Below are 24,877 nucleotides of genomic sequence, written 5' to 3'. Positions count from 1 at the left end.
GAACTGGGGGCAGGGTTTCTTTGAACTAACAAATGTTCTAAACAAAACAAGTGGAAAGGATATGGAAGGGATCAGATGGAGATGGACAGTCTGTGAGTCTGTAGTTCAAAATCTCACCTCCTATAATGGTACTTACTTTATCTGTGGTCACAAAGCATACCCATGGTTGCCACCGACCTGGATTGGGTCTTGCTACCTAGACTACGTAGTCCCCTATACTAGGTTTGTGCACCACCTCTCAAGTACAGGGAAATCATGTACAGAAAAGAGACCTGACTACATCTCAATGATTCTTTGGTGTCCTGCTAGCCCCGTTGGGGGTAGGACTGACCATGGACGAGATGAGAAGGCTGGAGAAGGTATTAGAAACCACAGCCAATGATACGGCCGAGGCTATCAGTGACATTAGAGCAGAAATGGTGGCACTCCGTACAGTGGCCTTACAGAACAGAATGGCCTTAGATTATTTATTAGCCAAAGAAGGGGGCACGTGTGTGCTAATAGAGACTGAATGTTGCACATATATCCCACACAAATCGGAGAAAATTAAGAACTTGGCCGAGCACATAAGAAAGGAAGTGGAGAAACTCAAACAACCACTTACCTCGACCCTGTGGAATTGGGCGACTGGTTGGTTGGGATCGCTTGGGACCTCACTGGTACAGGGACTGATATTGTTCTTTGTAATAGTAATCGTGATATATTGTATGTTTTTATTGTTGAAATGTTGCTGTACCCAGATGGCCAAACATGTTGCTCCTGCAGCCCCGGTTGTAAAAGTTTATCAAGGACGAACTGACTTGTTCATCTAAAAGATTCCGAATACAACCAGAAAAGAATGATCGATACAAGCAATGGGATACAAGAACTAATCATATCAGAATGGTTCCCCGGGCCAATTGGGTTTGGCCAGGGACCAACAGGAGGGACTGTAAGAAGTGAAATTATAAATAAGGGACATGAACCAAGACAAAATGGCTCCGCCGATCTGAGTGCGGCAAGTAATGTCAGCAATCAAACTGTGTACGTGCAGAACAACATGAAGTCCACCAAGGAAGCAACAAAACAAACACAGCCTAAGACAAAACAAACTCAGCTTAAGGCACAAACTATAATTAAGTTGGTATTGAAAGTGTATAATTGGACAAGGGAATTGTTGCTAAGGGAACATGATTGAGTGAAGACATTTGTGTGTAATATTTTGCTTATCCGGCTCATAAAATGTATAAAAGGAGTTTCGCTACCACAGTGACAGCGAGAAGAGGGTTACTAGACTGCGGAGTCTTTAAACTCTTCTCCCGAAGCACTTCATATAATAAACTGTGTGTTTTTACCTTATACAGAAGAGAGTGAATTCATTTACACTTACAATTTGTATGTTATGTTCCAGGTTTGTTAACTGTGCCAGACAGGAGGAGGAGCAGAACCTTGTAGCCTTTCAGCACTGCGGCAAAATTTATTACAGGACCTGCAAGCCTGTTCCTCCTCGGTGCGAGCTGCTGGTCTGGTATGGTGATGAATATGCCAAGGAACTCGGTATCAAATGGACCACAATGTCGGTGGCAAAACAAGAACCAAAATGTAAGGATTCTGACCAAAATTGGGAACTATAGCCAAAGTATCATTTGTTTTCTGTTACAGTCTCAAAGGTGTTTGATAAAGTGTGACGTAATAAACTTGTTAACAAAATTGAAGCCCATGGGATCAAAGGGGGAATGTTAGCGTTGATTCAAAATTGGCCATGAGACAGAAAGCAAAGAGTAGTGCTGAATGGTTGTTTATGAGACTGGAGGGAAGTATACAGTGGTATCCCCCAGGGGTCAGTATTAGGACCCCTGCTCTTTCTGATACATATTTATGATCTGGACTTTGACTATTGGGGGCATAATTTCAATGTTTGCAGATGACACAAAGCTTGGAAACGTAGTAAACAGTGAAAAGGATAGTAGAAGTTTTCAGGAAGATGTAGATAGACTAATGACACGGGCAGTCACATGGGAGATGAAATTTAATGCAGAGCAGTGTGAAGTGATGCATTTTGGAAGGAAAACTGAGGAGAGGCAACATAAATTAAATGATAACATTTTAAAGTGGGTGCAGGAACAGACACCTTGGGATTCACATACTCAAGTCTTTGAAGGTGGCAGGGCATATTGTTAAGGCTATTAATAAATCATTTGCGACCCTAGGCTTTATCAATAGCGGCATGAAGTACCAACGCAAGGAAATTATAGTAAACCTTTATAAATCACTGTTTAGGCCTCAGCTAGCGTATTGTGCCCAAATCTGTGCACTGCACTTTAGAAGGAATGTCAAAGCCTTTCAGTACTTGGGCCTCAGTTATTCACAATTTATATGAATGACTTAGATGAAGGGACCGAGTGTAATGTATCCAGGTTTGCTGACGTTACAAAACTAGGTGGGAAAGTAAGCTGTGAGGAGGGCACAAAGAGCCTGCAAAGGGGTATCGACAGGTTAAGTGAGTGGGCAATAAGGTGGCAGATGGAGTATAATGTGAGGAAATCTGAGGTAGGAAGAATAGAAAAACAGAATATATTTTAAATGGTGAGAAACTATTAAATGTTGGTGTTCAGAGAGATTTAGGTGTCCTCATACAGGAAGCACAGAGTTAGCAAGCAGGTACAGCAAGCCATTAGGATGGCAAATGGCAAGACGGTCTTTATTGCAAGGGGGCTGTAGTACAAGATTAAGGAAGTCTCGCTACAATTGTGCAGGGCTTTGGTGAGACCACACCTGGAGTACTGTGCACAGTTTTGGTCACCTTATCTGAGGAAGGATATACTTGCCTTAGAGGCGGTGCAACAAAGGTTCACTAGATTGATTCCTGGGATGAGCGGGTTATCCTATGAGGAGAGATTGAGTAGATTGAGCCTATACACTGGAGTTTAGAAGAATGAGGGGTGATCTCATTGAAACATATAAGATTCTGAGGGCGATTGTAGGGTAGACTGAGAGGCTGCTTCCCCTGGCTGGACAGTCAAGAACTAGGGGGCAGAGTCTCAGGATAAGGGGTTGGCCATTTAAGACTGAGATGAGGAGCAATTTCTTCACTCAGGGAGTTGTGAATCTTTAGAATTCTCTGCCCCAAAGGGCTATGGATGCTGAGTCATTGAGTATATTCAATGCTGAGATAGATAGACTTTTGGAATCATGGGGAATCAAGGGATATGGAGATCGGGCGGGAAAGTGGAGTTGAGGTCGAAGGTCAGTCATGATCTTATTGAATGGTGGAGGAGGCTCGAGGGGCTGTATGGCCGACTCCTCCTCCTAATTCTTATGTTCTTATATAATATAACATAAAAACAGAAAATGCTGGCAATACTCAGCAGGTCAGACAGCATCTGTGGAGAGAGAAACAGAGTTAATGTTTCAGGTCGATGACCCTTCGTCAGAACTCTTATGTTATTATGTTATGTATAGAGACTAAAGAAGCTGGGGTTGTTCTCCTTAGAGCAGAGCAGGTTAAGGGCATTTTTAATAGAGATGTTCAAAATGATGTGGGGTTTTGATAAGAGTAGATAGAGAGAAACTGTTTCCACTGGCAGGAGGGTCAGTAACCAGAGGCCAAAGATAAAAAATCAGGGCAGATGAGGTAAAATCTTTTTACGCAGCGAGTTGTTATGATCTGCAACGGACTGCCAGGTAGGGAAACTGGGAACCGTTAAAGCAGATACAAAACTTAGTTGCACCTCAAGCCTTCATCTGCTCTCTATCCTCTATTAGAACATAAAAGTCACGTCAGTCAATTATCATAGAATCTGCACAGCAGAGGACAAAGATAATTGGCAAAAAAGTCAGGAGAGATGAGGAAATGTCTTTTTACGCAGCGAGTTGTTATGATCTGCAACGGACTGCCTGAAAGGGTGCTGGCAGCAGCTTCAATCATAACTTTCAGAAGAGAATTGGACATATACTTGAAAAGGAAAACATTGCAGGCTATGGGGAAAGAGCAGGGAAGTGGTACTAATCGGATAACTCTGCAAAGAGCCGGCACAGACATGATGGCCCAAATGGCCTCCTGCTGTGCAGTATGGTTCTATGATAATTGACTGACTTGTGACTTTTATGTTCTAATAGAGGATAGAGAGCAGATGGAAGCTTGAGGTGCAACTAAGTTTTGTATCTGCTTTAACGGTTCCCAGTTTCCCTACCTGAACAGTAGGTGAGGTGGGATAGTTGCCCTCAGTACTCTTGGACTGGGAAGGGATGAATTCAGCAAGTGTCTCCCCTCCTGATCCCTCTACAGTGACTCTTTGGTGTGTCAATGATCCTCAGTTGGTCTCACTGTTGTCTCTCAGACAATGGTTGTTATCCACAGTAGAATAGGCCCTGAGGTCAGGAACTGCCCCCTTAAAATTCATCGTCCTACTTTCCAGCTGAACAACGAATTGCTCTCACATCGAGCGTTGGATGTACTCGGGATGGCCCAAAGTCCTTTACACCATTGAGTCACTTTGAGAAGAGTGATCGCTGTCGTTCTGTTCACAAATTCAGCAGCACAGGTTCCACACAGCAAGATCCCACAAACAGCAAGGAGATAAATGGTCTGGTAATGAGATTGTTCTCGTCCAACGTAACAGGCTGACAAGGACACAGTTTAGCACGGTTTGAAAGATGACACCTCTGACAGTGCAGCACTCGCTCAGTACAGCACTGCAGTGTCAGCCTGGATTATGTTCTCAAGTCTCTGGAGTGGGACATGAACCCACAACCTCTGACTCCGAGGTGAGAGTGCGAAATACTGAGCCGAGGCTGATAGAGGTTATCATATTTTTGGACACGGAAATACTGCCCCACCCCCTATATCTAGTAATGTTTTCACATATTGCCTCCAAAGTGATATTTTCTAATGCCTGCCGAGGCAATGTGACAACCCCACCCCACTGAGACATTGTTCCCCACACACCTCCATTGAGACAGTGTTACACCCCCACCCCACTGAGACATTGTTCCCCACACCTCCATTGAGACAGTGTTACACCCCCACCCTACTGAGACATTGTTCCCCACACCTCCATTGAGACAATGTGACACCCCCACCCTACTGAGACATTGTTCCCCACACCTCCATTGAGACAGTGTTACACCCCCACCCCTACTGAGACATTGTTCCCCACACCTCCATTGAGACAATGTGACACCCCCACCCCACTGAGACATTGTTCCCCACACCTCCATTGAGACAGTGTTACACCCCCACCCCACTGAGACATTGTCCCCCACACCTCCATTGAGACAGTGTTACACCCCCACCCCTACTGAGACATTGTCCCCCACACCTCCATTGAGACAGTGTTACACCCCCACCCCACTGAGACATTGTTCCCCACACCTCCATTGAGACTGTGTTACACCCCCACCCCACTGAGACATTGTTCCCCACACCTCCATTGAGACAGTGTTACACCCCCACCCCACTGAGACATTGTTCCCCACACCTCCATTGAGACTGTGTTACACCCCCACCCCACTGAGACATTGTTCCCCACACCTCCATTGAGACCGTGTTACACCCCCACCCTACTGAGACATTGTTCCCCACACCTCCATTGAGACAGTGTTACACCCCCACCCCACTGAGACATTGTTCCCCACACCTCCATTGAGACCGTGTTACACCCCCACCCCTACTGAGACATTGTTCCCCACACCTCCATTGAGACAGTGTTACACCCCCACCCCACTGAGACATTGTACCCCACACCTCCATTGAGACCGTGTTACACCCCCACCCTACTGAGACATTGTACCCCACACCTCCATTGAGACAGTGTTACACCCCCACCCTACTGAGACATTGTACCCCACACCTCCATTGAGACAGTGTTACACCCCCACCCTACTGAGACATTGTCCCCCACACCTCCATTGAGACAATGTTACACCCTCACCCCTACTGAGACATTGTTCCCCACACCTCCATTGAGACAGTGTTACACCCCCACCCCCACTGAGACATTGTTCCCCACACCTCCATTGAGACAGTGCTACACCCCCACCCCTACTGAGACATTGACCCCCACACCTCCATTGAGACAGTGTTACACCCCCACCCCTACTGAGACATTGTTCCCCACACCTCCATTGAGACAGTGTTACACCCCCACCCCACTGAGACATTGTTCCCCACACCTCCATTGAGACAGTGTTACACCCCCACCCCACTGAGACATTGTTCCCCACACCTCCATTGAGACAGTGTTACACCCCCACCCCTACTGAGACATTGTTCCCCACACCTCCATTGAGACAGTGTTACACCCCCACCCTACTGAGACATTGTTCCCCACACCTCTATTGAGACAGTGTTACACCCCGCCCCACTGAGACATTGTTCCCCACACCTCCATTGAGACAGTGTTACACCCCCGCCCCACTGAGACATTGTTCCCCACACCTCCATTGAGACAGTGTTACACCCCCACCCCACTGAGACATTGTCCCCCACACCTCCATTGAGACAGTGTTACACCCCCACCCCACTGAGACATTGTTCCCACACCTCCATTGAGACAGTGTTACACCCCCGCCCCACTGAGACATTGTTCCCCACACCTCCATTGAGACAGTGTTACACCCCCACCCCACTGAGACATTGTCCCCCACACCTCCATTGAGACAGTGTTACACCCCCACTCCACTGAGACATTGTTCCCCACACCTCCATTGAGACAGTGTTACACCCCCACCCCACTGAGACATTGTCCCCCACACCTCCATTGAGACAGTGTTACACCCCCACCCCACTGAGACATTGTTCCCCACACCTCCATTGAGACAGTGTTACACCCCCACTCCACTGAGACATTGTCCCCCACACCTCCATTGAGACAGTGTTACACCCCCACCCCACTGAGACATTGTTCCCCACACCTCCATTGAGACAGTGTTACACCCCCACCCCACTGAGACATTGTTCCCCACACCTCCATTGAGACAGTGTTACACCCCCGCCCCACTGAGACATTGTCCCCACACCTCCATTGAGACAGTGTTACACCCCCACCCCTACTGAGACATTGTTCCCCACACTTCCATTGAGACAGTGTTACACCCCCACCCCACTGAGACATTGTTTCCCACACCTCCATTGAGGCAGTGTTACACCCCCACCCCACTGAGACATTGTTTCCCACACCTCCATTGAGGCAGTGTTACACCCCCACCCTACTGAGACATTGACCCCCACACCTCCATTGAGGCAGTGTTACACCCCCACCCCACTGAGACATTGTTTCCCACACCTCCATTGAGGCAGTGTTACACCCCCACCCCACTGAGACATTGTTCCCCACACCTCCATTGAGACAGTGTTACACCCCCACCCCACTGAGACATTGTTCCCCACACCTCCATTGAGACAGTGTTACACCCCCACCCCTACTGAGACATTGTTCCCCACACTTCCATTGAGACAGTGTTACACCCCCACCCCACTGAGACATTGTTCCCCACACCTCCATTGAGACAGTGTTACACCCCCACCCCACTGAGACATTGTTTCCCACACCTCCATTGAGACAGTGTTACACCCCCACCCCTACTGAGACATTGTTCCCCACACTTCCATTGAGACAGTGTTACACCCCCACCCCTACTGAGACATCGTTCCCCACACCTCCATTGAGGCAGTGTTACACCCCCACCCCACTGAGACATTGTTTCCCACTCCTCCATTGAGACAGTGTTACACCCCCACCCCTACTGAGACATTGTTTCCCACACCTCCATTGAGACAGTGTTACACCCTCACCCCTACTGAGACATTGTCCCCCACACCTCCATTGAGACAGTGTTACACCCCCACCCCACTGAGACATTGTTCCCCACACCTCCATTGAGACAGTGTTACACCCCCACCCCACTGAGACATTGTTTCCCACACCTCCATTGAGACAGTGTTACACCCTCACCCCTACTGAGACATTGTCCCCCACACCTCCATTGAGACAGTGTTACACCCCCACTCCACTGAGACATTGTCCCCCCACACCTCCATTGAGACAGTGTTACACCCCCACTCCACTGAGACATTGTTCCCCACACCTCCATTGAGACAGTGTTACACCCCCACCCCACTGAGACATTGTTCCCCACACCTCCATTGAGACAGTGTTACACCCCCACCCCACTGAGACATTGTTTCCCACACCTCCATTGAGACAGTGTTACACCCCCACCCCACTGAGACATTGTTTCCCACACCTCCATTGAGACAGTGTTACACCCCCACCCCTACTGAGACATTGTTCCCCACACTTCCATTGAGACAGTGTTACACCCCCACCCCACTGAGACATTGTTTCCCACACCTCCATTGAGACAGTGTTACACCCTCACCCCTACTGAGACATTGTTCCCCACACCTCCATTGAGACAGTGTTACACCCCCACCCTACTGAGACATTGTTCCCCACACCTCCATTGAGACAGTGTTACACCCCCACCCCACTGAGACATTGTTTCCCACACCTCCATTGAGACAGTGTTACACCCTCACCCCACTGAGACATTGTTCCCACACCTCCATTGAGGCAGTGTTACACCCCCACCCCTACTGAGACATTGTTCCCCACACTTCCATTGAGACAGTGTTACACCCCCACCCCACTGAGACATTGTTTCCCACACCTCCATTGAGACAGTGTTACACCCTCACCCCTACTGAGACATTGTTCCCCACACCTCCATTGAGACAGTGTTACACCCTCACCCCTACTGAGACATTGTTCCCCACACCTCCATTGAGACAGTGTTACACCCCCACCCCTACTGAGACATTGTTCCCCACACCTCCATTGAGACAGTGTTACACCCCCACCCCTACTGAGACATTGTTCCCCACACCTCCATTGAGACAGTGTTACACCCCCACCCCTACTGAGACATTGTTCCCCACACCTCCATTGAGACAGTGTTACACCCCCACCCCACTGAGACATTGTTCCCCACGCCTCCATTGAGACAGTGTTACACCCCCACCCCACTGAGACATTGTTCCCCACGCCTCCATTGAGACAGTGTTACACCCCCACCCCACTGAGACATTGTTCCCCACGCCTCCATTGAGACAGTGTTACACCCCCACCCCACTGAGACATTGTTCCCCACACCTCCATTGAGACAGTGTTACACCCCCACCCCTACTGAGACATTGTTCCCCCACACCTCCATTGAGACAGTGTGACACCCCCACCCCTACTGAGACATTGTTCCCCACACCTCCATTGAGACAGTGTTACACCCCCACCCCACTGAGACATTGTTTCCCACACCTCCATTGAGACAGTGTTACACCCCCACCCCTACTGAGACATTGTCCCCCACACCTCCATTGAGACAGTGTTACACCCCCACCCCACTCAGACATTGTTCCCCACACCTCCATTGAGGCAGTGTTACACCCCCACCCCTACTGAGACATTGTTCCCCACACCTCCATTGAGACAGTGTTACACCCCCACCCCACTGAGACATTGTCCCCCACACCTCCATTGAGGCAGTGTTACACCCCCACCCCTACTGAGACATTGTCCCCACACCTCCATTGAGACAGTGTGACACCCCCACCCCCACTGAGACATTGTCCCCCACACCTCCATTGAGACAGTGTTACACCCCCACCCCCACTGAGACATTGTTCCCCCACACCTCCATTGAGACACTGTTACACCCCCACCCCACTGAGACATTGTTCCCCACACCTCCATTGAGACACTGTTACACCCCCGCCCCACTGAGACATTGTTCCCCACACCTCCATTGAGACAGTGTTACACCCCCACCCCCACTGAGACATTGTTCCCCACACCTCCATTGAGACAGTGTTACACCCCCACCCTACTGAGACATTGTTCCCCCACACCTCCATTGAGACAGTGTTACACCCCCACCCCTACTGAGACAGTGTTCCCCACACCTCCATTGAGACAGTGTTACACCCCCACCACTACTGAGACATTGTCCCCACACCTCCATTGAGACAGTGTTACACCTCCACCCCTACTGAGACATTGTTCCCCACACCTCCATTGAGACAGTGTTACACACCCACCCCTACTGAGACATTGTTCCCCACACCTCCATTGAGACAGTGTTACACCCCCACCCCACTGAGACATTGTTCCCCACACCTCCATTGAGACAGTGTTACACCTCCACCCCACTGAGACATTGTCCCCCCACACCTCCATTGAGACAGTGTTACACCTCCACCCCTACTGAGACATTGTTCCCCACACCTCCATTGAGACAGTGTTACACACCCTTGCCCCCCGCAGCTGAAGCAATATTCCCCAATCCCTCACTGAGGTCGTGTTTCTCCCCACAACACTGATTGAGGCTGTTCCCCATAAACTCCAAGGCGGCTAAGCCATTGTTCCCACCCCCACCCTCTATGGAGGCAGTGCTACACTCTCCCATTTCCCCCTCTCTCATTCTCTCTTCCACACCTTGGTCCAGTCATTCCCCCATTCTCTAACCTTGCTTGACTTGAGACTGCCCAATTTCAGGGAAAATTGAATACTTATATAGTTAGTATACATTTTTATAAATATAAATATTTTTTGACTGCCCAATGTCAGGGAAAATAGAATATTTATCACATAGCTAGAATCCATATTTATGAGTTTTATAAATATAAATATTTTTTGGATAATGGCCCAGAAATTCGGGTCGAGGGCTTCCCGTGGGTGTAAGCCGCCGACCTGCACTTACCTTGCGCGCCGGCCGTTGAGCTGTGGGCCCCCGTGGAATTCCGATCCTGGGCCTCCTCCAACTGCCGGCGCGCAGTGCCTGCGTATCCCAGGGGCGCAGTTAGTTCAATGCGTCCCCTGGGATCACGTGGGCCATGGGGAGCCAATCGGAGCAGGGAATGCTTCATTCATAAGTTTGACAGGAAGGGCTGTCAAACTTATAAACACTACAAGCCCCAAAACATCACTAAATCTTCAAATAATTTTTTTTTTAAATCACATTTTTAAATAAATTATAAACTACATGAAATAACTATTTTAAACAATAATTAAAATTTTTGAAAAAAATGATTTTATTTTTTCTAACGGAGCTAAAAATAAACTTACCTTTCATTAAAGTATTTAAAAATAATAAACCTGTGGAAAAAATGTTTTAATTTTAATTAATTCACCACTTACCTTGTAAAAAGCAGGCCTTGCGACTGCTTTTTACATGTCTAACTTTTGGAGACTTACCCTCCCGGGAAAACCTGCAAAAAAATCGTAAGTTCGATGCGCATGCGCAGCCACTCCGGCGCACGCGTTCGAACTCTGAACCCCTTCTTTCAGGGGAACGGAAGTGCCGGTTCCCCGCGCATGCGCAGTGCATGCAGGAAACTGGCACTTCCATTGGGCTTACGGGTAAGTACCCCGTGCGTACTCACCCGTGGAGACCCGAATTCTGGGCCATTATGTTATTAGAAAACTTACTTGGAGTCGCTCAAGTTGAATAATTGAGCATTCCCTGCTACCAGGAAATATGTATCCCATTAATTACTACATTTAAACAGGTCTCTATAACCTGAGCTTTTCCCGTGTCCATTCATGTGTGCACTTTGGCTACCGCTCCGGACCCGAGCCATTCAGTACATTTCCACTTTCTCCCCCTCTTTTCCTTTGCTCTCTGTCCCTCCCTGACTGCTCTCTCCTGTCGTCATGCCCCCTTTCATCTCTCCTCTCTCGGATACACTGCCCTCCCAAATCCCTACCCCAATCCTTCATTACTCTTCGACCTTCCTACTCTCTGCCGCCATCCCAGGTTTGTTTCCTTCTTAGATAAGCTTACAGATTCCCTCTGTGCCTCTCTTGGCATCTTATGAAGGGCCCGTCGAGGCACTCGTTGCTGCCTCCTTACGAGTAGCAACCCCAACTGTCCCATCCGACTCTCGCCGACCTTCCCACCCAACATGCCCACTGGGGCAAATGTTGCCAAACTCCTCCCCATCCAACTCATCCCCCACAGTGCTGACACTGGACGCTGGCAATGGGGCAGCCATCGCCGACCCTCTCCACATCTCCCTCCAGAATATCCGTTCGCTTGTGAACAAGGCCCTTGCCATCCATGAGCATGTCGTGGATGATTGCATCAACATCATGGCCCTGACGGAAAGTTGGTTGAGGGGTGATGACACCTTATCGTTAAATGAAGCCTCTCTGCCTGGCTATACCTTCCACCACTTGCTCCGCGCGGACTGCCATGGTGGTGGTGTGGCTCTCATCACCAAATCACACCTTGGTCTGTCCCCCTACTCCTCCGGCACTTTCTCCTCCTTTGAGCATCTCACCCTAGTCCATGCCTCTCACCTCTCATTTTAAATTCTCTTTCTCTAACGCCCACCCAAGTATCATAAAAATGTTATTCCCACGATATCTTCACTGCTTTCCTCCCCCAGCCTTTGCACCGAACGACTTCTCATTCTCTGATTTCAACCTCCATCTCAATCCATCATGCTCTCGCCTCTGAATTCACTAGCCTCCTATCCTAACCATTCTTATCATTCTAATCGTAGACAGAGAATCACCTGCAACGGCTTCTCTTCCCACTCCCGCACCCTTACCTCTGCTGTTACGGTCACGGAAGGAGCGTTAACGCGGCCAGAAATCCTTCCACCACTTCATACAGTTCCCCAAAGGGAACAGTGTGAAGACACGTACGACGACGACCTCTGCTGTCCCCCAAGGATCGATCTTTGGTCCCCTCTTATTAATCATCTGCATGTTGCCCCTTGGCGACATCATCCGAATGTTTCCACATGTACGCTGATGACACCCAGCTCTACCTCACTACCACTTCTCTCGACCCCTGCACGGTCTCTAAATTGTCAGACTGCTTATCCGACATCCAGTTCTGGATGAGCAGAAATTTTCTCCAATGAAATATTGGGAAGACCAAAGCCAATGTTTTCGGTCCCCACCACAAATTCCGTTCCCTCGCCACTGACTCCATCCCTCTCCCTAACATCTGTCTGATGCTGAACCACATTGTTCACAACCTTGGTGTCATATTTGACCCTCAACTGAGCACATATCCGCAGCATAACTAGGACCGCATATTCCCACCTCCGGAACATCGCCCATCTCCGCCCTTGCCTCAGCTCATCCGCTGCTGAATCCCTCATCCATGCCTTTGTTGCCTCTGGATTTGACTATTCCAACGCACTCCTGGCTGGCCTACCACATTCTACCCTCCGTAAACTGGAAGCGATCCAAACGCGGCTGCCCGTGTCCTAACTCGCACCATGTCCCGATCACCCATCACCCCTGTGCTCGCTGGCCTACATTGGTTCCTGGTTAAGCAACGCCTCGATTTGAAAATTCACATCCTTGTTTTCAAATCCCTCCATGGCCTCGCCCCTCCCAATCCCTGGAATCTCCTTTAGCCCCACAACCCCCCGCGATATCTGCGCTCCTCTAATTCACCCCTCTTGAGCATCCCTGATTATAATTGCTCAACCATTGGTGGCTGTGCCTTCTGTTGCCCAGGCCCTAAGCTCTGGAATTCCCTGCCTAAACCTCTCCACCTCTCTACCTCTCTTTCCTCCTTTTAAGGCGTTCCTTAAAACCGACGTCTTTGGCCAAGCTTTTGGTCACCTGCCCTAATTTCTTCTTCTGTGGCTCAGTGCCAAATTTTTTGCCTTATAAATATTCCTGTGAAGAGCCTTGGGACGTTTTACTACGTTAAAGGCGCCATATCAATATAAGTTGTTGTTGTTATTTATAAAGATATACAGTGAGCTTCATTGCACTGTTGGGGCCCCTGGCAACTCCCAGCCAGTTCCCTTTTATTCAACACTTGCTGTTTAATTTTCTGTCCAGTTTTAAGAAAACTGATTTTCACACTGGTTTATAAAAGTTATTGAAAGTGTATTGATATCTACCTTGTTCCTTGGAGGATTTCAAAGACCAGGGCCTAGAAATTGGGTATAGCCCCGCTTGGGGCGTTAGAATTGGTGGAGTGCAAATTTTATAGCCAGGCGCAACTTATCGACACCTCGTGCGATATTGGGTTGCAGCGCCCCAAAGGTGATTGAGGCGTGAGTTCAGGCGTTACACGGGGCACCTAAGGCGATAACATGCCGGCGCAACCCAATATCGGGGCATCCAGCCGCAGCGCAGGTGCTCTCAATTACCGATGACCACGAGATTTCCAGGCGCCGGCCAGCTCTTAAAGGGGTGGGTCAGGCAGCTCCAGCATCCACACTCTGCGCCTTGTAGGCCCGCAAATCGGTGCAGGCCCTTCTCTGGCGCAACAAACTTGGATCCTATGGAGAGGGTGAGGCAGAGAGCAGAGCGCTTCAGCACTCAGTCTCTGGAGGAATTGGTGTCCGCAGTGGAGCGCCGGCGAGATGTCCTATACCCAGACAATGGCAGGAGGCCTAATCATAAGGACTACCGACGAGCTTGGAGGGATGTTTCTCAGAGGGTCAACTCCAGCAGCATGGCGACCAGGAGCCCTGTCCAGTGCCAGAAGAAATTCAACGACCTCACTTGGGTCGTCAGGGTGAGTGGAGTTAATGTAAACTTATGCATCCCTCCATGAGCACCTGACTTTATGGCTACAGGGTGCGCGATACCCCAATGGCCATCTGTCAGCAAGCACCCATGGCCCTTTCTGGTCACACATCCACATTTGACTCAGGGCATCATGTAAGGGCTGTTCCACCATGGGAGGCATGAGAACATCACTCAGGGCATCATGTAAGGGCTCTTCCACCATGGGGGGCATGAGATGATAACTCAGGGCATCATGTAACATCACTTCCCGTCCTTTGCCCTGCAGGCCAAGCTGGCGTGGAATCGAAAGGAGCAGATTCGCACCGGAGGAGGCCGTCCTCAAGTGGAGCCTCTGACGGATCTCGAGGAGAGAGTCCACCAGATTGTGGGAGGACGTCTGAGTGGTCCTGTCACCACTGCAGCTGCCGACCCCATTGTCCACAGTGATGGTAAGGTTCTCAACTATTACAGCTGTCACCTTTCAGTTGTTTCCCCCGCCAGCATGCTTTCTCAATGTGGACCCATGTCATAGCATTGCTGCACTGTTGCATCCCTTGCTGCCAAACTGTCCTTTTGCTAAAGCCACTCTTCAACCTCCCTGCTTTCAGATGCTGCATCACCAGCTCGGGAGCCGGCCCCTCAAGCTGCCAGTGCAAGTGCCTCCGGAGGCGATGACCAGGAGGAAGCCGGACCCTCCATGCCAGCCTCAGGGGAGCCCCCGCATGTGGAGACTGGGGATAGTAGTTCCCTTGAGGGGAGGAAGGGGGGCTCCGATGAGGAGCCAGTTGCAGGGACCAGCGGCCTGCAGCAACGCGCGGGGGGTAGGGACGCTCGGGGACCGTCTCCCCGGAGGGCGAGGCAGGCCACCATGACTGCTGCACAGAGTGCAGAGGAGGTGCGTAGCCTTGCGGAAATGAGCGCCCAGGCCCGGCTCAGGCACGCTGAGCTTATGGATGCAGTGGGGAGGATGCCTCAGTCCATCGACACACTGGCAAAGAGTGTGGTGGACTTTGGCGCAGCAATGGAAAGGACTGTCCAGGGCTTCGGGGCAGCAATGGAAAGGTCTGTCCAGGGCTTGTCCGAAGCAGGGGAAAGGACTGTTCCGGCCTTGTCCGAAGCAGTGGAAAGGACTGTTCCGGCCTTGTCCGAAGCAGTGGAAAGGACTGTTCCGGCCTTGTCCGAAGCAGTGGAAAGGACTGTCCATGGCTTCTCTGAAGCATTGGATCCTGCCACGCAGGTCCTCACTGCTGCCACGCAGTCACTTGCTGGCCTTGTCCACACGCAGATTGAGGCCACGCGAACACTCACTGCTGCCACCGTAGCTGCATCAGGCAGGATCACCCCAGGCCCTTGCAGCGCCACAGCAGGCCATGAATCTGTGGAGCAGTCGATAGCGGCAGATGATCCGGTGCGGCACCGTCAGAGTGCCAGTGTGTCGGCCGACCACAGTGCAGGTGTCCTCTCTCTGCATGTGACCAGTCCTGATGCCAACGCTGGCACGTCAGCAGGGCAGCTGCCACCACCTGCGCGGCACACTGCTAGCAGACATGCCCAGTTGGAGCAGCCTGCTTGCAGGACCTCCAAGCCCAGAGGTCGCCCAGGCCGTCCCTCAGGAGCTTCAGCGCCTCCAGACACTCAGCAGGCGTCCCCAGCCTTGACCCAGCCACTGGGGTACCATTATGGAGGAGCTGCAGGGAGGGAAGGGGCCGACCTCGTAAGAGGACTCGGTCTCCATCAAGGGGTCACCAGTAGAGGGAGGTGCTAAGACGTCTCTTTTTCCGGTTTTAAGGCAGTCCACACCTGTTGTGTTTGTTTGTTATGGTTTGGTTAGTTTCGGCAGGTTGCCACACAGTTATCTGTTAGTTTGTTAGTTATGATTTCTGTTGCCATTACGTTGTCATGCTGGAAGGAAACACTTGTTTGAAAATAAAAAAAACTTTTTATTTACATTCCAGCTGTACACTATTTACAATTATCGATGCCTTCATAGGCTTACAGCGAACCGGAGGGCGCTGTTCGAATCACAGCCACCATTGCGTCCGAGGGGCCTGGAACCGAGTCCTTATGAGCCTCTGACGAACGGCCCTTCCAGTTTCAGGAGCCCTCCCATCTTCCTGCTCCTCCTCCTCCTCCTGATCCTCCTCGTCCGCATGCTCCTCCTCCTCCTCCACCTCCTCGTCCGCCTGCTCTGCTGGACCTTGAGGGTCGGCTGGCATTGGCTGGGTGCATCGAATGGCCAGGTTGTGGAGCATGCAGCAGACAACAATGATGCGCGCCATATGTAGTACTGTAGGGCGCCCCCCCGAATGGTCTAGACAGCGGAAACACTGCTTCAGCACACCAATTGTGTGCTCCACAATGTTCCTGGTGGCCTGATGGCTGCTGTTGTAAAGCTCTTCTGCCAGGGTGGTGGGCAAACGGAGCAGGGTCATGAGCCATGGGCAGAGAGGATAGCCCTTGTCGCCCAGAAGCCAGCCTCGTGAGTGAGCCAGGGCCTCAAAAAGGTCAGCCACTGAGGTCTGGCGCAGGATGAAGGTGTCATGGCTGCTGCCAGGGAATTGTGCGTTCACCGCCATGATCATCTGCCGGTGATCACAGACCAGCTGCACATTAAGGGAGTGGAACCCCTTTCGGTTACGGAACTCCTCCGGATTCTGCAATGGCACCCGCAAAGCCACGTGTGTACAATCAATGGCCCCCTGCACCATGGGGAAGTCCGCAATAGCCGCGAAGCCCTGTGCGCGCTCCCCCTGCTTCTCCAGGGTCAGAAGGACGGTGATAAATTCGCGCCTCCTTTTGTAGAGGGCAGCTGTAACTTGCCGGATGCAGCAATGCACCGCAAATTGAGAGATATTAGATATGTCCCCAGCTGCTGCCTGAAACGATCCGCTGGCGTAAAAGTTGAGCGCAACAGTGACTTTCACGGCCACCGACAGAGAGGTCCTGCACCGTATCCGCGGCTGCAGAACCCCAGCAAGCAGGTGGCACAGCTCCGAGACAACATCCTTACCAAATCTCAGCCTTCACTGACACTGCTCCTCCGACATGGTAAGGTAGGAGACCTGGTGCCTGAAAACCCTGGCAGCGTATGGTCGGATTTGGCGACGTCCATTGGCCCTCCTCCTTCTGGCCAATCCCGGCCCTCTCTCCCTCCGTCTCTGTGCCCCTGCCAGTTGCTCAGCAAGGATGACGTTCCCCTCCAAAGCAGCTCCCATTATTCTGGCCGACGAATAAGACGCAGTCAGCTTTCTGGATGCAACTGCTCTGAACAGGGCTGAAGGTCCCAAGGCTCCTCAGGCTCAATAATAACAAGTCTGTGCCACTGAAGGTCTACAACTCTCTCCAGCAGCGAGCAGTATGGCCAGGCCAAATGGCTGCCGGTTTTATACTAGTGCTGTCCCCTTTAAAGAGTGCCCCCCGAGTACGAGAAGGACCTGGTAACGTTCCATCCAACTGTCACTAATAGTGCCAGGCGGAACAGAGGGGGGCGCCACTGAATTTCCGGAACGGGGCGCCAAAAAGGCGTTGCACAATGAAATGACGTCATGATCTGGTGGCGCAAAGAATTAGCGCTGGCGCTAAAAGGCTACTCAATATGGCAGGAAGCGCTGGGTTCACTGCGCCCGCCCGAAAATTGGGTAACGCCCCAAATGACGGGCTCTTTAGGCGCTAATCGCTGGTGCAACCAACCGAATTTCTAGGCCCAGGTCTCTAATCGAACCAATCTCTCTTCATAAGTCATTCCTGCCATCCCAGGTATCAGCCTGGTGAATCTTCGCTGAACTCCTTCCATGGCAAGAACATCCTTCCTCAGATAAGGCGACCAAAACTGCACACAATACTCAAGATGTGGTCTCACCAAGGCCCTGTACAATTGCAGCAAGACATCCTTGCTCCTGTACTCGAATCCTCTCGCTATGAAGGCCATTTGCGTTCTTAACCACCTGCTGCACCTGCATGCTTACCTTCAGTGACTGGTGCACAAGGACACCCAGGTCTCGTTGCACTTCCCCTTCTCCCAATCTATTGCCATTCAGATAATAATCTGCCTTCCTGTTTTTGACACCAAAATGGATAACTCGCATTTATCCACGTTATATTGCATCTGCCATGCTTCTGCCCAATCACCCAACCTGTCCAAATCATCCTGGAGTTTCTCGGCATCCTCCTCACAGCACACACGCCCACCCAGCTTTGTGTCGTCTGCAAACTTGGAGATATTACATCTAGTTCCCTTGTCTAGATCATTAATATATATAGTGAATAGCTGGGGTCCAAGGACCGATCCCTGCAGCACCTCACTAGTCACTGCCTGCCACTCGGAAAAAGACCCGTTTATTCCAACTCTTTGCTTTCTGTCTGCCAACCAGTTCTCTATCCAAGTCAACACCTTGCCCCCAATCCCATGTGCCTTAACTTTACACGCTAATCTCTTATGCGGGACCTTATCAAAGGCCTTTTGAAAGTCCAAATACACCACATCCACTGGTTCTCCCTTATCTATTCTACCAGTTACATCCTCAAAAAATTCCAGTAGATTAGTCAAGCACGATTTACCTTTTGTAAATCCATGTTGACTTTGTCCGATCCTGTCACTGTATAACGATACAATGAGTTTCATTGCACAGTTGGGGCCACTGGCAACTCCCAGCCAGTTCCCCTGCTCTTTTATTCAACACTTGCTGTTTAATTTTCTGTCCCATTTTAAGAAAACTGATTTCACTCTGGTTTATAAAAGTTATTGAAAGAGTAGTGATATCTACCTTGTTCCTTGGCGGATTTCAAAGACTGAATGCATGAACCTTGAAATCTTTGGTAGTATTCTTTAAAGGATGTGTTTATTTGCAACACCTAAAACTCTGATTGGTTCCCTTGGATGACAAGTCCTGATTGCTGATTGGTCCCCTTGGAGGACAAGACACACCCAGCAGTTTCTCTGGAATGTGTAATTAGATCCTCCCAGCCTACGTAATCAGTTACTTTGCAAAGTGTAATTCGAGCCATTCTGACTGCGTACTCCAGACAGAACAGAGCTCACTTGGAACAGACAGGGCTCACCCTCGCGGGTTAAGACCATCTCCCACCCCCCAAACAAGTTCCTGACCTCTCCACCCCGCCCAACTTCCTGACCCCCCCACCCCACCCAACTTCCTGATCCCTCCCCACCCCTCTCTGCCTCACTCTGCCTCTCTCTCTGCCCCACTCTCTCTCTCTCTGCCCCCTCTGCCTCTCTTTGCGCCACTCTGCCTCTCCCTGCCTCACTCTCTGCCCCACTCTGCCTCTCTCTCTGCCCCTCTCTCTCTGCCCCACTCTCTCTCTCTGCCCCACTCTCTCTCTGCCCCACCAACTTCCTGACCCCCTCCCCACCCCACCTAACTTCCTGACCTCCTCACCCCACCCACCTTCCTGACCCCCTCCCCTCCCCACACAACTTCCTGACCCCCTCCCCAACCCACCCACCCTTCCTCACCTCCTCCCCAACCTTCCCAACTTCCTGACCTCCTCCCCACCCACGTTCCTGACCTCCTCCCCACCACACCCAACTTCCTGACCTCCTCCTCACCCCACCCAACTTCCTGACCTCCTCCCCACCCCACCCAACTTCCTGACCCCCTCCCCACCCCGCCCAAATTCCTGACCTCCTCCCCACCCACCCAACTTCTTGACGCCCTCCCCTCCCCGCCCGACTTCCTGACCCCCCCACCCCGCCCAACTTCCTGACCCCCTCCCCACCCCGCCCAACTTCCTGACCTCCTCCCCACCCGCCCAACTTCCTGACACACTCCCCACCCAACTTCCTGACCCCCTCCCCACCCCACCCAACTTCCTGACCTCCTCCTCACCGTACCCAACTTCCTGAACCCCTCCCCACCCCACCCAACTTCCTGACCTGCTCCCCACCTCACCCAACTTCCTGACCCCCCCACCCCGCCCAATTTCCTGACCTCCTCACCACCCCACCCAACTTCCTGATCCCCCACCCTACCCAACTTCCTGACCTCCTCACCACCCCACGCAACTTCCTGACCCCCTCCCCACCCCACCCAACTTCTTGACCCTCACCCCACCCCATCCAACTTCCTGACCTCCTGCCCACCCTGCCGAATTTCCCTCTCTCTCTCCCCCTCCCTCTCTCTACCCCTCCCTCTTTCTCCCCCTCCCTTTCTCTCCCCCTCCCTCTCTCTACCCCTCCCTCTTTCTCCCCCTCCCTTTCTCTCCCCCTCCCTTTCTCTCCCCCTCTATCTCTCTCTCCCCATCCATCTCTCTCTCCCCCTCTATCTCTCGCTCCCCCTCTATCTCTCTCTCCCCCCTCTATCTCTCTCTCCCCCTCTCCCCCCCTCTCCCTCTCCCCCCATCTCCCCCTCTCTCTCCCCCTCCCTCTCCCCCCCTCCTCTCTCCCCCCTCCCTCTCTCCCCCCTCCCTCTCTCCCCCCTCCCTCTCTCCCCCTCCCCCTCTCTCTCCCCCCCTCCCCCTCTCTCTCCCCCTCCCCCTCTCTCTCTCCCCCTCCCTCTCTCTCTCTCCCCCTCTCTCTCTCCCCCTCCCCCTCTCTTCCCCCTCCCTCTCTCTCCCCCTCCCCCCTCTCTCTCCCCCTCCCACTCTCTCTCTCCCCCTCCCCCTCTCTCTCTCCCCCTCCCCCTCTCTTCCCCCTCCCTCTCTCTCTCCCCCTCCCCCTCTCTCTCTCCCCCTCCCCCCTCTCTCTCTCCCCCTCCCCCTCTCTCTCTCCCCCTCCCCCTCTCTCTCTCCCCCCTCCCCCTCTCTCTCCCCTCTCTCTCACCCCCTCCCCCTCTCTCTCTCCCCCCTCCCCCTCTCTCTGCCCCTCTCTCACTCTCCCTCTCTCTCCACCCCTTGTCTCTCCGCCCCTTGTCTCTCTCTCCGCCCCTTTTCTCTCTCTGCCCCCTCTCTCTCTCTCCGCCCCTCTCTCTCTCTCTCCGCCCCTTGTCTCTCTCTCCACCCCACTCTCTCTCTCTCTCTGCCCCACTCTCTCTCTCTCTGACCCACTCTCTCTCTCTCTGCCCCCATTCTCTCTCTCTCTCTCTGCCCCACTCTCTCTCTCTCTGCCCCACTCTGCCTCTCTCTGCCCCACTCTCTCTCTCTGTCTCTCTCTCTGCCCCACTCTGCCTCTCTCTCTGCCTCTCTCTGCCCCACTCTCTCTCTGCCTCTCTCTCTGCCCCACTCTGCCTCTCTCTGCCCCACTCTCTCTCTGCCCCACTATCTCTGCTGCCCTCTCTCGCTGCCTCTGTCCCTCTCTCTCGTTCTTTGTCCCACTCTCTCGTCTGTCCCACGCTCTCTCACTGCCCCACTCTCTCTCTGGCCCTCTCTCTTTCTGCCCATTTCTCTCTCTTACTGCCCCCCTCTCTCTCTTCCCCACTCTCTCATCTTTGCCCCAATCTCTCTATCTTTGCCCCACTGGCTCTCTCTGCCCCTCTCTCTCTCTCTCTGGGACTGGGGGGTGGGGTCTGGGATTAGGGGCAGGGCTGTGCCTGCGGTCGGGACTTGGCCGGGGGGGGTGGGGCAATGGGTGGGGCTGGTCCTGGGGGCGTGGCTGTTACTGTGAACTGGGGGTGGGGCTGCATCTGGGGCTGATACTGGGGGCGGGGCTGGGACTGCCCTTTAAATCTACACACACTATTGATGATTCCCCCCTCACTACTTCTTTCACTGGAGGAGGCTCTAAATTCACAATGGCCCAGTAATTCAGGTCCCAACGCATGAGTACGGACGGGGTACTCACGCGTGGGCCCGTTGGAAGTGCCGGATTTCAGCATGCACAGCGCATGCGCGGAAAACCGGCATTTCCTCTCCTCTGAACCAAGGGGTTAAGAGGCGGTTCCCTTGCGACGTTTGAGGCAGCGCGTACGCGTTGAACTTAGTTTTTTCTGACAGGTTTGTCCGTGCGTGAAGGCCTCCACTTTTACGAATGTGAAAAGCAGACGTAAGGACTTAGTTTTGAAAGGTAAGTGGTCTAATAATTAAAGTTAGAATTTTTTTTCCACAGGTTTATTATTTTTAAAGAATTTACAGTAAGGTAAGTGTATTTTTGGACCCGATTTCTTGAAAAAAAAATTTTGGCAGAAATTTGATTAATTGTTTAAAATAGTTTTTTTAAAGTTATAAATAGTTAATTTAATTATTGGAATTTTTTTTAACTTTTATTTAAAGTTTAAGTCGTGTTTTGGGCGCCTGGACTTTTCATGAGTTTGACAGGTTGCCCAGTGCTCACGTGATCCCAGCCAGCTCATCGCACTAAGTACGCCGCTGGATCACGCACGCACAGCGCGCCGGGAGCTGAACCGGGCCACAGACCGGAAATGCATGCAGGCCCAGTCTTCAAATGTCAGCGCGATATGTAAGTGTAGGTCGGGGGCTTGCACCCGCGGGAAGCCCCCGACCCGAATTTCTGGGCCAATAATAACATCGAAAGAGCCCTGCGTTTACACTGAAATAACCACAAATTGTACTACCAATAGAAACTTCTAAATGATTCATTACACTGACAATTTCTCTTTCTTCCTTCTCCAGCAGGGCAACAAGTGCACCGAGATGAGTGTCATCCTTGCCCTCATTGCAATGTTGCTTTTGCCACTGCAGATTTTCTTCAGAAACACATCAGAAGACATCCAAAATCCAGTGGACAAATTTCAGCAGGACAATCTCCTCCTTCCAGCATAAAGTATCTTGCACAACGCACAAATGGGCAGGGATCGTTCACACAATCCGTCCACAGGAGAGAATGCATAAAATCAGGAGATTTTTACCTAGACCAGTGGATCCACACAGGAGAGAGGCCGCATAAATGTAGTGAATGTGGAAAGAGTTTCACACAGGCAGGGAGCCTCCATAATCACCAGCGGATCCACACAGGAGAGAGGCCGTATAAATCTGCTGAATGTGGAAAGAGTTTCACAGTGTCAGGGGCCCTCAAGAGACACCAGCGGATCCACACAGGAGAGCGGCCGTATAAATGTGCTGAATGTGGAAAGAGTTTCACAGATTCAAGGGCCCTCAAGAGACACCAGCGGATCCACACAGGAGAGAGGCCGCATAAATGTACTGAATGTGGAAAGAGTTTCACAGATTCAGGGACCCTCCATAGACACCAGCGGATCCACACAGGAGAGAGGCCGTATAAATGTGCTGAATGTGGAAAGAGTTTCACAGAATCAGGGACCCTCCATAGACACCAACGGATCCACACAGGAGAGAGGCCGTATAAATGTACTGAATGTGGAAAGAGTTTCACACAGGCAGGGCACCTCCATGGACACCAGCGGATCCACACAGGAGAGAGGCCGTATAAATGTACTGAATGTGGAAAGAGTTTCACAGAGTCAGGGCACCTCCACAAACACCAGCGGATCCACAGGAGAGAGGCCGTATAAATGTGCTGAATGTGGAGAGTGTTTTGTTTACATCTATCAGTTGAAAGCTCACACGTGCTTTGAAACCTGCCATCATTGTGGGGATTTCTTCAAGGATTCAGCAGCTTTCAAAGTTCACCTGAGAAAATGTTCTTAAACATAATGAAGATAACGGTAACCAATTTATAATTTGACTAAGTTTAAATATTTCTTTCTATTTGAATGGCCTTCAATAACCACTAGTTATCTCAAAGATTACTCATATTTATACTTCTTACCTATCACTCTTTATGATAATATTTGTGTGTGGATTAAGATGGAATATAAGGGTAAATTCCACAATTCCTCACTCCCAGTGAGGATTGGAGATTTGGGGCTCTGTTGCTGTAGCCTAATGTCTGACCCACTCGCTCTGAAATTGTATCTTCCGAATTGGATTTCAAAATGTTCCCGCTGATATAAACTGCAGCATCTGCTGAATGTGTTTAATCTCCGTGAGTCTTTGTCCCACCGAGCTGTCACAGCCCCTTTATTCTGATGGTGAGAGATCGCTGGGATCGATGCTGTCTTTATGCGGTCTGGTTAAATCTGTGTTGGTAAAGGTGCCGATCACAAAATATACTGTGTTAATAAATATAGTGACTGAAAAATTGTTGCCCATGAGATTTCGTGAACAGATGTTCAGTAAAATACTGTTATTGTAGTTTTCAAAGTTTAAGAAAGTGTCGACAGAAGTTTAAGCAGAAGCTGAACTTGAAAATTGTAAAGTTGGTTGAAACGTGTAATTTATTTGACACAGGCTCGACAGGCCAAAATGTATTTTAATTTGTATTATTGTGTATTGTATTTAAAATATTTCCATGCAAACTGGTTGCTCTCTGTCTACATTGTCCAAGTAAAATCTATGTTGGTGTACAGAGTTATTCAAACATTATTAAACAAGCAAATTGTGATCTGATTCATTGTCATTGAGCAGTTTATTTAATGCTA

General features: G+C 51.0%; 1 pseudogene; it reads left to right on the top strand.

Annotated features, from left to right (window-relative positions):
- The first annotated feature begins 332 nt into the window (after positions 1–332).
- LOC147109844 (uncharacterized) lies at positions 333–24,845 on the top strand (annotated as a pseudogene).
- Positions 24,846–24,877: the final 32 nt, after the last annotated feature.

This window comes from Somniosus microcephalus, chromosome 12 (assembly GCF_052327205.1).
Source record: "Somniosus microcephalus isolate GS21.2 chromosome 12, FLI_Smic_1.0, whole genome shotgun sequence".
In the NCBI taxonomy this organism is placed as follows: Eukaryota; Metazoa; Chordata; class Chondrichthyes; order Squaliformes; family Somniosidae; genus Somniosus; species Somniosus microcephalus.
The sequence above is the reverse complement of the archived record's forward strand: the minus strand, read 5'-3'. Positions and strand labels throughout refer to the sequence as shown.